The sequence below is a fragment of the Oryctolagus cuniculus genome, chromosome 1 (genome assembly GCF_964237555.1).
Source record: "Oryctolagus cuniculus chromosome 1, mOryCun1.1, whole genome shotgun sequence".
NCBI classification, from domain to species: Eukaryota; Metazoa; Chordata; class Mammalia; order Lagomorpha; family Leporidae; genus Oryctolagus; species Oryctolagus cuniculus.
Genome location: NC_091432.1, coordinates 112873613 through 112887945, shown reverse-complemented (window position 1 = coordinate 112887945; position 14333 = coordinate 112873613). Strand labels below are relative to the sequence as shown.

At 39.1% G+C, this 14333-nt stretch overlaps 1 protein-coding gene across 11 annotated transcripts in view; it reads right to left on the bottom strand.

Annotated features, from left to right (window-relative positions):
- The window catches only part of ARHGEF12 (Rho guanine nucleotide exchange factor 12), a 162624-nt gene that overhangs the window by 97211 nt on the left and 51080 nt on the right, over window positions 1–14333 (bottom strand). The gene's annotated exons all lie outside the window — the stretch shown is intronic.

Genomic DNA, 14333 nt, shown 5'->3' with positions numbered 1-14333 from the left:
AAAGTCTTTGGTTATATATCCTCAAATTTAGGGAAGTCATATTCCTCAGATGGTGAATATATTTCTATTTTTAAAATGTAGGAGCAATACAAATATAAAATGTAGGTAAAGGTAAAAATAAAACTAAAAAACTGACCATAATAAGAATCATTTCAATTAAATCTTCTATATAAAGTATCTTTCATCTCCATAGAAAGTACTTTACTACTTTCTTCTAAGGAAATGCTTTTGCACTAAAATACTATTACTGGCTATACGAGAGTGCTTCAAAAGGTTCATGGAAAATATAATTAAAGGTAAGTCTGTTGGGGCCGGCACTGTGGTGTAGCAGGTAAAGCCACTGTCTGCAATGCTGATATCCCATATGGGTGCTGGTTCAAGTCCCGGCTGCTCCACTTCCAATCCAGCTCTCTGGTATGGCCTGGGAAAGCAGTGGAAGATGGACCAAGTCCTTGGGCCCCTGCCCCCGCATGGGAGCCAAGCTCTGATAGTCGTGATCATATGAGGACTGAATGAGAGGATAGAAGACTTCTCTCTCTCTCTCTCTCTCTCTCTCTCTCTCTCTCTCCGCCTGTGCCTCTTATAACTCTTTCAAAATAAGTAAGTCTTAAAAAAAAAAAAAAAAGTAAGTCTGTCTTGGCACAAAAAAAAACTGAAAGTCATGCATAATTTTTTCATAGTATACATTTTCCAGAAGTTTTTGAAGATCCTTCATATGCGTGGATTTCAAAAAATTTTGCACCAAAAACAAACATGTTTTTATTCCATGTTCCACAAACTTTGAAATACCCTCTTATAATGAATGCTCTAGTGAAACTTCTTTTGTGCTAAGGAGACTTCTCTTCACAAATGCTTTGGTTCTGGCGTCAAATATCAACGATTCTCAATCAGAATTAACTATCCACTTAGTTCATCAGAAAACCACTTTTCTGCCATCAAATCTGAATTTCCCAAACTTTCAAACCACCACATAGAAAAAAAAAATCTTTGAATTTATGGGGCAAAAGGTGAGGAAAATTCATTGCATGTTTGCTATTTTCATACTTTTCCTCTATTAAAATTTTTCTTGACCCAAATCAAATGAATTAGAACTGGGGCATGTATACTCAAACCAGTAACACTGGCTCACTACAGCACTAAATTTGGAAGGCTGGAAGGAGGGGATGCTTTAATGATTCTGACATTCTTCTTATGTCATCCCAAATTGGGAATCATTGTCTACAAAGTTCAGTTAATTTTATGATTCCACTTTCTCCCCTAGTTGCTAAAGTATACTTAACACATGAAGGCTACTGATGCTAATAATTTTTAAACCATGATTTGAAAACCAGGGGCCGGTGCTATGGTATAGTGGGTAAAGCCACCAACTGCATTGCCAGCATTCCATATGGTCACCAGTTCAAGTCCCAACTGCTTCACTTCCAGATCCAGCTTTCTGTTGTGGCCTGGGAAGGCAGTAGAAGACTGGCCAAGTCCTTGGGCCCCTGCACCAGCATGGGAGACACAGAAGAAGCTCCTGGCTCCTGGCTTCAGATCGGTTCAGCTTTGGCCATTGCGGCTATCTGGGGAGTGAACCAGCGAATAGAAGACCACTCTTTCTTTTTTTTTTTTTTTTCTCTCTCTCTCTCTCTCTCTGCCTTTGTCTCTGCCTCTCCATAGCACTGCCTTTCAAACAAACAGACAAATATTAAAAAAAAAAAAAAAGTTTTGAGCCAGCGCCGCAGCTCAATAGGCTAATCCTCCGCCTGCGGCGCCGGCACCCCGGGTTCTAGTCCCGGTCAGGGCACCGGATTCTGTCCCGGTTGCTCCTCTTCCAGTCCAGCTCTCTGCTGTGGCCCAGGAGTGCAATGCAGGATGGCCCAGGTTCTTGGGCCCTGCACCTGCGTGGGAGACCAGGAGAGGCACCTGGCTCCTGGCTTCGGATCAGCGTGGTGTGCTGGCCACAGCACACCAGCCGCAGCGCACCAGCCGCTGCGGCCACTGCGGGGTGAACCAACGGAAAAGGAAGACCTTTCTCTCTGTCTCTCTCTCTCACTGTCCACTCTGCCTGTCAAAAAAAAAAAAAAAAAAAAGTTTTGAAAACCAGAGCTCTGAGTAACTTCATAGATGAAAAGTACCCTGTGATAGACTATTTAATTAATTTAACCAGTTCCCTTTTATAAATATTTAGGCTGATCCAGATTTTCAGCACAATAAACAATGTTGTCACAAATACCTTTATAACAGGTTCTACACTCCCCCTGATTTCTTCCTTAGGATGAGTTCATTTATAGTAAGGAATCCACATGGGAGTTTGGACTAGGGAGAAGAGGAGTTTGTGTGGGCACTAAGTAAACAGAAGGGACACAACACACTGGTCCCTAGCTCAATTCTGAGGACTCATATATAACCTTTAAGGAAGAGACAGTGGCAGAAGCTGACAGGGCTATTTTGGCAACAGGCTGTGTAATAGAACGTGCCAGGGTAACATTACTTTGATTCCTAAGTGACAGAGCAGGGCACGGAGTGGGTAAAAGAGGATCTCTCCCCTAGCTCTGCTCAAAGTAAAAACAAAACAAAACCAGGGATCTACACAATAGCATTTACAGGTATATTATCCATAAACTGAATTAATGCCTAAAAGCTACAAGTTCATAATATTTTCAGATGATTTTTGTTTTACTAATCACAACATCAATACACATGAAGAGAGTCAATATAGACATGGAAGATGCATTTTCTAATGCAGTGTGTGAAAATCAATCAGTCCATACAGGGAGTCTTCAGCTTTCTTGTATTAAACACAAAGCATCTTAACTTGTGAACTACTACATTTGTTATGAGTTGAACTGTGTCATCCCCAAAGACATGCTGAAGTCCTAACCCCTAGAACATTGTGTGCACTCATTTGGAAATTGGGTCTTTCATACTTCTGGTGTTCCATTTTTCCCAACCCAAAGTCACAAAGACTTTCCCCTGCATTTTCTTTCAAAAGTTTAATGATTTTCTACTTTATTTTTAGATCTTTAATATATATCATGTACTAACTTTTGAATAGGGTGTGAGGTATGGACAAAAGTCTACTTTTTTGCATGTGAACATCTAAGTGTTCCAGCGCCATTTGTTGAAAAGGTCATCCCTTCCCCCACTGCACTGCACTGCACTGGTTTTGAAAATCGGTTCTCTGTATTTATCAGTCTATTTTTAGGACACTACAAAGACACTCTGATAAGGGATGCAGGCATCCTAAGTACCAGGCCAAATGCCATAATGGCCCCCCAGACCATTGTACCTTTACTGTGATTACTGATGAGGTAGGTTTAAGTATATCACTTTGCTATTTGCTTTTTATTTGTCCATCTGTTTGTCTCCCTTTTCTCTTTTCCCCACGTTCCTTTGGATTAAATTATTTATCAGTTAACTTACTCTCAAAACAATTTTGATTTTCCGTTAACCTGTCTGACGCTCTCACTAAACTTTAAACTATCTCAAGGCAAGGACTACATTCTACTTGACTTTGTATTCTAATCAAACAGTATTGTGCTGAGCATATACTTGATACTTCAATACATATTTACTTTATGAACTCCTTCAATAAATACGGAGAATGATAAGGGGTATAAGATATACTTGATCTAGAAATGACAGCCTTTCTTTTAAGAGAACCCCATTTTTATTCACTTATCTACTACTTTCCACAGAGCCCAAGATGATTCAAGGAATGAGAATCCTATCTGCAATGACAGCGATGCGTCTTACTGGCCTAATGGCAATACCATTCTTGGGTAAGTGGGTCAGGAAGAGGCAATGAGAACAGAGATGAAAGCTATGGAAGTAGAGGTACCCACAGGAAACTTCTTCCTCTCCCTCCCACTGCACATGAACAAGGAAGCCAAGCAGCCCTGACTGCTACTTAGCATTTATCCTTAAGGACTATTTTAGGATGAAGCTGACCATGATGGCAAAAGTGAAGACATGAAAACACCTGGGCCCCTGACACAGTTAAACCACAAAACCAAAAAATCCCTAACGCCTACTCCAGATTTGTTTTTACATGAGCCAGTGAATGCATTACTGCTTAAATCAGTTTGACATAGGTTTCCTGTTACAGGCAGTTAAATGCCTAAGTTACACTAATGCCAAACTATACCAGGCACTGTTCCAGACACTGGAGATTGTATCAGTGAACAGACAAGGCCCCTGCTCTCAAGATGCTTACATTCCACAGGAAGATGACAGAGCCTTAGCAAACAAGTAATTGTACCAAAGAATTTCAAGTAGTGATAAGTGCATCAAATAATTTCAAATAACGATGAGAAAAGGAAAAGAGACTTGATTGTCATTAAGCGGTTTAATTTAGTTTATTCAAGGAAGACCTCTGAGACATGTGAGATGAGCCCTAAGTGGGGTAAAGGAGCAAGTCATATGAAGATGTGGAGCCAGACAGTTACAGGCAAAGAAAGAGCTAGCACCAGGGCCCCAAAGAGAAATCAACTTACATATATTTGAAAAAATAGAAAATCCACTTTGACTTGCTCATACAGAATAAATGACAAGAGGACAGAACTGAGATGAGATCAACAGAGGTTGACAGGGGCCACGTAATTTAAGAATGTGAGCAATGGTTACAAGTTTACGTTTTATTCGTAATATAATGGAAAACCCCTTTATAGAGTTTTAAACCATGATCTGATTTCTGTTTGAAAGGAGCACAATCTGATAATGAATAAACTTCACATTCCACAGATTTGAACACCAATAAAGTCAAGGTCAGTCTGTGTTTGCAATAACTGTAGTTCACCCCAAATATAAAATACTTAGGAAGCATCTAATATGCAGAGAGCACTACACAAACTTTACAATGTTGATACACTCTTTCGCTCCCTCAACTCTCAACCAAGAATCCCACATTATCTTGAAGGCAGATTTTATTTAGGAAAAAGAATACAATAAAGGGAAACTAGCAAAGAATGGGAGGCAGCTAATAAGTTGTCCTCCCTATACTAATTTCTCTAGATAATGTTTGAAACCCATAGATTTAATAATATTTTAAGCATGAATTCACTGAGAAGCATTTGGTAAACTTAGAACTATAGTTCAGCCATTTAGACTCTGCCCAGGCAAGTGTTTCAGCTCTGTTCTGACACAAGTATTTGGATTTTTCCAAGAGCTGATGTCAGGGCTTTTCAGAGACAGAACAGCATTTACAGGCCAGAGAAGGAGAAAGGGTTTCCCCCAGCAGCTACACTCAATGTGGCCTTTGTACTGTTCCACTGCCAGCAGCAGGAAGACCCTGCAAGATAGAGCTATTTAGTTGCTGAAAAAGCTCTACCCTGGCAGGGTGGAGGATGGTGAACGGCCAGATTCCCCATTCAGGGAACCCAGATTAATTTTCTATCAGTGTTTTAACCCAAATTTAAATGGGCTCATCATCAGCAAAAAGATTTCCTAATTCTTATGAGAAAACTCATTCTGTTGAATCTGTATATAAAGAGGAGACATTCTGCTGGGATAAACATAAATTCTAGAGGTTAAAAACAATATAGCAAGCTGTTCCATATTTCCTAGGAAAAGCTAGTCTCACTGAAAAATATTCATTTGGGAAGAAAGGTTAGTTGAAGAATACTCAAAAGCTTATGGCCACATTTAGTAGTCAAAAATTATATTAAGCAGATTGCTCCAATAAAAACAATGATTAACAATTTAAATCACAGGGCCAGAGCTGTGGTATAGCGGGTAAAGCCACTGCCTAAAATGCCGGCATCCCATATGGATGCCAGTTCAAGTCCCAGCTGCTCCACTCACAATCCAACTCTCTGTTATGGCCTGGGAAAGCAGTAGCAGACAGCCCAAGTCTCAGGTCCCTGCACCCACATGGGAGACCTGGAAGAAGCTCCTGGCTCCAGATAATTCCAGCTCTGGCCGTTACAGCCATTTGGAGAATGAACCAGCAGATGGAAGACCCCTCCCTCCCTCCCTCCCTGTGTGTGTGTGTGTGTGTGTGTCTGTAACACTGCCTTTCAAATAAATAAATAAATCTTAAAAAAAATTTAAAATCATGACCATACAAGCTAAACCTTGAGTCCTTTTACTAGCATACATAGAGTCTCTGCTTTAAGTATTTAGTATGTGTTGGCTTATTTATCTAACAGTAATGCTGTGAGACAGATATTTTTAGCGTCATTTTACAGAAGAGAAATGTGAGGTTAAGGGAGGTTAAGTAACTACAAGTTATATAACTAGCAGATGAAGGGGCTTAGATTCAAAACCTCACAGTCTACCTAAAGTCCACTCTCTCAACTTTGGGACTACCACCTTACAACAGAAACATTATCAACTTGTCTTTGAATGTTTTTTTTTTTACGATTAATCCAAAGTTTTCAAATGAGTAACACTCAAAAAACTAGATCTAATATAACTATAAGGGTTATACAGATAAAAAGATATTCATAACCTTTATATAGTTTCAGGAAAAGATAACCCAATACAAACTAGTTACGAAAGATCTCCCAATCCTATAGAACACATCTCCAAATGCTGAAGCTTGGTAGAGAATTCAGTTAATATCTGTTTGCCATATAGGCAACTTGCCAGCCATACATCTAAAGAGAAACATGTTTCCATCAGAAAGGTAAACCACTCATTCTTTAAAAAAGAGAAAATATTACTTGCCAAATCTGTTCAATTCAGGATAGATACCAAGGAAGTCATGGTACACTTTGAACAGGAAACAGAGTTTCTCATAATAAGGATCACATATGTGAAATGCAGATCCAACTATCTTTTGAGAGGCAATGTCCAGGTGGACAGAATAAGGGAGTAGGAGATGCTATAGAGACCCAGAACAGCAAGAGGAGGTGAAAACTAAAAACAAACAACCAACCAACCAAACAAGAAAGCATGCTGACACATTCCCCGGTTTAGCAAACAGCTGGAGTGTAGAGTTGACAAAAAGAACAACTGCCACCAGATCACAACACAGAAAATAATGTGGCCTCTTGCACTTTGATGTTCAGGCCTTCTGGACACTGACATAAAAGAACAGCAGCAGAAAAATTGTAACAGCTAACACTGTTCTCTTTACATATGCCAGTAAATACTACAATTGCATTGAATATATGGACTAATTTAATACTCAGTAAGTACCATTGTTATTCCTATTTTATAGATGGAGAAACTAAGCCAACAAAAGATTAAGAAACTTGCCAGAGGTCAGGTACTAAGCAGAGAGATTAAGATATGAACCCAGACCTTATAGTTCAAGAGTCTTATTCTTTACAGAAATAAAAAGAACATTCAAAAATATGCTAAAGAAAAACTCAAAAAAAATACAGAACTATGAAAACTGAATGTGCACACTGTACCCTAGAAAAACTGGCACAACACAATCAACACTAGCATATACACTGCTAAAATTATAAAACTTTAAGATTTGAAAATAAAGCTACATGAGCATCTAGACAAAAATATATGAAAAAGCTGCAAGTATAAACAGGGAAGATTAAGTTGGCTTCAAGATTTCTTCATACTAAGACTCTATAAACCAGAAGATAGTAACGCAAGAAGATAATGGTACAATATCTAAAATTTTGTACATTTTGCATACTGCAAAGATATACAAAACATTTTCAGAGAAATAACAAAACACAGTACCCAGAAGCCCTTCTCAGGGAAGAAGAAGAATACAGATGATAAGGTAAAACAATGGGGTAAGCACTGGATCAATTAATACACATATACTAATAAACAAAATGCCTTTAACAAAAGCCATCCCTACCCCATCCAAGAAAACACTAGTGCTGAGGTCGGCACTGCTACAAAGTCAGTGAAACTGCCACCTGCAATCCCAGCATTCCATATGGGTGCCAATTTATGTCTTGACTGCTACACTTCTGATCCAGCTCTCTGCTAATGGCTTGGGAAAAGCAGTCCGAGATGGCCCAAGTACTTGGGTGCTGCTACCCACCTGGAAGACCTGGAAGCAGCTCCTGGCTCCTGGCTTCGGCCTGACCCAGCCCTGGCTGTTGTGGCTATTTGGGGAGTAAACCAGCGGATGGAAGACCTCACTTCTCTCCCTCTGTCTCCGTAACTCTTTCAAATAAATAAATCATTTTATTTTATTTTTTGACAGGTAGCGTTACAGACAGTGAGAGAAAAAGACAGAGAGAAAGGTCTTCCTTCTGTTGGTTCACTCCCCAAATGGCCGCCACGACCGACATTACGCCGATCCAAAGCCAGGAGCCAGGTGCTTCTTCCTGGTCTCCCATGCAGGTGCAGGGGCCCAAGCACTTGGGCCATCCTCCACTGCCCTCCTGGGCTACAGCAGAGAGCTGGACCGGAAGAGGAGCAACCAGGACTAGAACACGGCACCCATATGGGATGCCGGCGCTGCAGGCAGAGGATTAACCAAGTGAGCCGTGGCACCGGCCCCATAAACAACTACTGCTTCCTCAAAGGAGAGAACTGGTCTTAATTTTGTACCCTCACTATACCCTATTTGGAACTTCTGCACATAGTAAGTATTCAACAAATGGTTTTTTTTTTTTTTAATTAAAGAATTCACTTATTTCTTAGACAGACATAGAGGAATCTCCCATCCACTGGCTCACACCTCAAATACCCACAAAGGCTGGGGTTGAGCTGGGTCAAATCCAGGACCAAGTACTTGAGCCACAATCTGCTGCTTTCCAGGGTAGACATTAGCAGAAAGTTGAAATTGGGAACAGTCAGGACTTGGACCCAGGCACTCCAAGATGGGATGTGGGTGTCTCAAGTGGTATCTTAACCACTATAGTAAATGCCTGCCTCAACACATGGTTTCTTTAAAATGAAAATCCCCCAACTCCTATGCACACCACTGGAATATAAACTCTATGACATTTGGGCTCATGAGGACAGTGTTAGGCACCAAGTAGGTGTTTAATAAATATTTATCTAATGAGAGAATATATATTAGATATAGACAGACAGACTTGCTCAACTTTCTGAGCTCTATTTAATAGCATTCTTGGGCATATCCATTTAGATATCTCACTAGTATCTCAAATTCAATAAATCTAGAATTAAATTCTTACTCTGCTCCCCCCCAATCTGCTTTTGCATCTCAATAAAAACCTCCATCCACCCAGCTGATCTAGTTATATATCTAGAAGTCATTAATGATGCCATCTGCCATCTCAGCCCCCATATATCTAATACATCTATCTATCTATCCAAAAATATCTACTGAATATTTACTATATACCAGGAGTTCTCTAGAACCTGGAGACAAAAAATAAAAACAAAATCCTATTTTCAAGGAGTTTATGTCTGTGGTCTGCAATACTAGCATCCCATATGAGTACCAGTTCAAGTTCCAACTGTTTCACTACTAAGACTGCACTATAAAGCTATAGTAGTAAAGATAATGCATTTGGTATGTAACTGTGACAGACAATAAAAAACAAAGCAAAGACCTCCATATATACACAGGTACTTCAAAAAGTTCATGGAGGGTCAGGCATTTGGCCTAGTGGTTAAGATGCCCAGAGCACAAGAGTTTGATAGGCTGCACTCCTGACGTGACTAGATTCCTGCCACTCACATGAGAGATCTGGATTGATCTGCTGGCCCTGGGCTTCAGGCCAGCCAGGAGCCACTGCAGGCATCTGGGGAGTGAATCAGCAGATGAGAGCTCTCTTGTCTCTCTCTATATTTCAAACAAATAAATATATATTTTTTAAGTTTGTGGGAAAACTGAATTAAAGATGAATATACTTTAGTACAAGAACATTTTGAAATCCATGCATAGTTTTTTACATGATATATATTTTCTGTGAACTTTTAAAGATTTCATTATATGTATTGATTTCAAAATTTTTTGCAACAAAATAAACTTATATTTCAATTTCCTGCAAACTTTTGAATTACTGTAATATGGACAGCTGATTTTCAGCAAGAGTATAAAAAGCAATTAAATGGAGAAAGGATATTCTTTTCAACAAATGATGTATCTAGATACCCATATGCAAAAAAAAAATGCTTCAATCTTTACCTGTACTATTTTACAAAAGCTACCTCAAAATCTATCAAAGGCCTAAAAGTAAAACCTGAAATTATGAAACTTACAGAAGCAAATATGAGAAAAATTTTGTGATCTTAGGTTAGGCAAATATTTCATAAGTATAGCAATAGTACAATATAAAAAAGAAAAAATGGTAAATTGGAATTTGAAATTTAAAACTTCTGCTCATGGAAATACAAACTACATATCAACAAAGATATTTAAAGAAAGAAAACTAAGAAAATGAAAATACAAGCCACAGACTAGGAGAAAATATTTCCAAATCAAATACCTAATAAAGGCCTTATATTCAGAATGTATAAGCTCTTACAATTCAACAATGAGATCTAAACAGTTAGTTCACAGCAGACATGAATGGTAAATAAGCATATAAAAACGTTTAGTATCATTTGTCATTAGATGTTATACACATAAAAGTTATACTATACCATTACACATCCACTGAAATGGCTGAAATTATAAAAGACTGACATTATCAAGTATCAGTGGGGCTGAAAGTTGCTGATGGCAACATAATACAGCTACTTCAGAGAACAGTTTGGTAGTTTCTTAAAAAGTTAAACCACACACCTACCACACAATCCAGCTGTCCACTCCTAGATATTTCATCTAGAGAATTAAGTTTAAGTACATAAATGACTTGTACATGAACATCCAAAGCAAACTTAATAGTATAAAGTCTGAAACAACTCAAATGCCAATCAATAGCTGAATGAATAAACTGTGACATATTAATATATGGAATGTTGTTATTCTGGAATAAAAAGAAATGAATTACTGATATACACAATACCATGGACAAATTTCAAAATAATTACGTGAAGTTAAATAAGCCAAAAAAAAAAAAAAAAAAAAGAGTATATACTGGGGCTGGCACTGTAGCATAGCAGGTAAAGCAGCCACCAGCAGTGCCAGCATCCCATATGGGTGCCAGTTCGAGTCCCTGCTGCTCCACTTCTGATCCAGCTCTCTGCTATGGCCTGGGAAAGCAGCAGAAGTTGGCCTAAGTCCTTGGGCCCCTGCACCCAATGTGGGAGACCCAGAAGCTCCTGGCTCCTGGCTGTGGAACGGCGCAGCTCCAGCCATTGCAGCCATTTGGGGAGTGAACCAATGGATGGAAGACCTCGCTCGCTCGCTCGCTCGCTCGCTCTCCCCCCCTCCCCTCCCCCTCTCTCTATCTCTGTCGGCCTCAGCCTTGGCCTCTCTGTTAACTCTGCCTTCCAAATAAATAAATAAATATTAAAAAAAGAGTACATACTGCATGAGTCCTTTTATATAAAAAGACATAATGACATAAAGCAAGAAGCACTCTATATTGACAAAAAGCAGATCAGTGGGGATGAGGAGGAAGAGGTCGAAGGGAGAAATTACTAAAAAGCACAATTAAACTTTTAGTTATTTTCTCGATTGCAGGGATAGTTAATTATATACCTACAGCAAAACTCATCAAATTGTACACTTTAAACATATGCAGTTTATTATACACTCAACAAAGCTGCTAAAAATCTCAAAAAAAAGGCCGGCGCCGCGGCTCACTAGGCTAATCCTCCGCCTAGCGGCACCGGCACACCGGGTTCTAGTCCCGGTCGGGGCGCCGGATTCTGTCCCGGTTGCCCCTCTTCCAGGCCAGCCCTCTGCTGTGGCCAGGGAGTGCAGTGGAGGATGGCCCAGGTGCTTGGGCCCTGCACCCCATGGGAGACCAGGAAAAGCACCTGGTTCCTGGCTCCTGCCATCGGATCAGCGCGGTGCGCCGGCCGCAGCGCGCCAGCCACGGCGGCCATTGGAGGGTGAACCAACAGCAAAGGAAGACCTTTCTGTCTCTCTCTCTCACTGTCCACTCTGCCTGTCAAAAAAAAAAAAAAAAAAATCTCAAAAAAAAGCTTAAATAAAGACTATCCATAAACACTGTTACATTTCATGAACTATCTTTGAAGACTCAACTGTCTGAATATTTTCTATTCACTGTAAATTGCTTGCATTTGAGAAGATACTTAAACTGAAAGATAAATGTAAACTCTGCTACTATGTTACTGTTATTATATTTTTTGCCAAGTAAAGGCACCTAATAATGCTCTAGTAAAATGTTTTAAATGCAACACTAGATAAACCTGTGGTTATCAAGTTCTATACTACCAATAATTTTGTAGAGGGAAATTCTAGCAAATTTAAGATTTCTTGACTAAGCCTGATTGTTCCATAGGTTTTCAAGATTCTTATATTTACTAGTTCTTTAAAGGATCACTGTAACCAGATGAACAGAGGCAGGCATTTGATCTAGCAGTTAAAATGCCCACATCCCACACTGGGATGCCCGAGTCCAATTCCTGGCTCTGGCTTCAGTTTCCTGCTAATGTAGATCCTGGGAGGCAGTGGTGATGGCTCCAGTACTGGGTTCCCTGCCACCCACGTGAGAGACAGAGATTGAGTTCCTGGCTCCCAGCTTTGGCCTCAGTCCAGCTGTTTCTGGCGTTCGGGGAATAAACCAGCAGGTGGGAGCTGTATCTGCCTGTCTCTCTGCCTCTCACATAAATAAATAAATAAATAAATAAAACTTTAGATGGCTAATTCTAGCCCCTAACAATCTTTTGGTGTTAAAAAGTTTAGAGTTACTTACATATTTTACTAATGTACTGTGTAAGTCTATTATTTATTCATTCATTTGAAAAATGACTTCCAGCTACTTACTATGTAGCCAGGCTGCTGTTGAATTTCTTTCTGAATAGGGCAGGGGCCAGGGGAGGGGGAGTTAACAAACAAAAAAGATCTTGATAAATAAATGTATACTGGATGCAATGTTAGAAGGTGTTACACATTCTAGTTATCTCTCCTTCCAAGAAAAAATATAGCAAGAAGTCAGTAACGTAAATTAAATGTATTTATAATAAAAACTCAAGTAAAGTGACTTGTTTCCATAAATCACACGTGAAAAATCTTTATACTGAACAGAATCATACATATCAAAACTGAACTATATGTTACCTAGTCTAACCCTCCTGCTTTACAGATGATAAACCATGTACCAAATCACTCAGTTTTTGGCAGAGATTGGGACCCCTGCCTCCTGTTCATTCCATTGGCATCCCTTTCTGTGATGTCAAATCATTGTGAAAACATGCTTTAATCTCAGCTCAAATGGAAGCAGCAGAAACAGCTTTGCAGTCTGAAAGGCCTGGGCTTCATCACTTCATGGTTTTGTTACTCATGGTAAATCTGAAAATGTAAACTTCCTCACCTATAAAAGAGGATGACGATAATTTTGTGACTGGGTTGTAATAAGGATTAAATATAGTAGTTTATGTAAAACACCTAGACATCGCTGCATAAACATATAACCAATGCTTATACATACTAGCACCAAAAAGGGTACCTCACATGCATGAGATTTTTATATTCTCTACTAGACTATAAATCTCATGTATACCATAATGTAAATATTCAATCAGCATTTCTAAATTTGTTAATACTTCTGAGGGGTCAGCCAGCTTTCAAAATATGACAGTTTAATTATGATAGAAATAATCACATTAAATAAAAGGTCCATAGCATGCTTCAAAATGCTTTCTCTTTTATAAACAGATAGTACTAAATACTTTTTTAATGTCAGAAATTACAACTCTAGGTTTTCTGTACACAAGGAAAAAATGTCACCATTAAAAAAAAAAACCTTTAGGAGAGAAAAACAAAAAATCTTTAACATTTTTATATGACTTGTGCTTTTCACATCTATGTGTCTGCTGCTGTATTCACAGATGTAACTGTGGGAGAAAAGCAGAACGCAATTGCGATGCATCACAGCAGTTCAGCAGCTTCTGCTTATTTATAACCAACATTCTAGCTGACGAGCAAAAATACCACAAACTGAACAAAGGATAAAACAATTCAAATTAGTAAGAATGTTGGGTACCACGGACATTACCTTTCCAATGATTATAGGAATTAATTTCAATTGAGCATCAAATGGGAAAAAAAAATCAGGAACATTACTCTGAAAACACTCCCTTCCCCCACCGTAAGATTAATCCCTGCCCCCCAAACCCCAACCATGGTCCCTTGGGTATCAAAGGGAAACAACCATCCTGAAGCTTGAGATAATTAAATCACAATTCGCAGAATAATAACTCAAGGTCCCTAGCTAAGATGCAAGAGAGGTTATGCCTATTCAGTTCTAAAAAGGTAACAGAAGGATGCTTCTGAATAGATACCCCTGCAATGCTAGATGTTAAAACCTTTGTTCTCAAGCTAAGCAATTAAGGCATGGGTTTTCAAAACTAAGCATCTTCTTTAGGTCAAA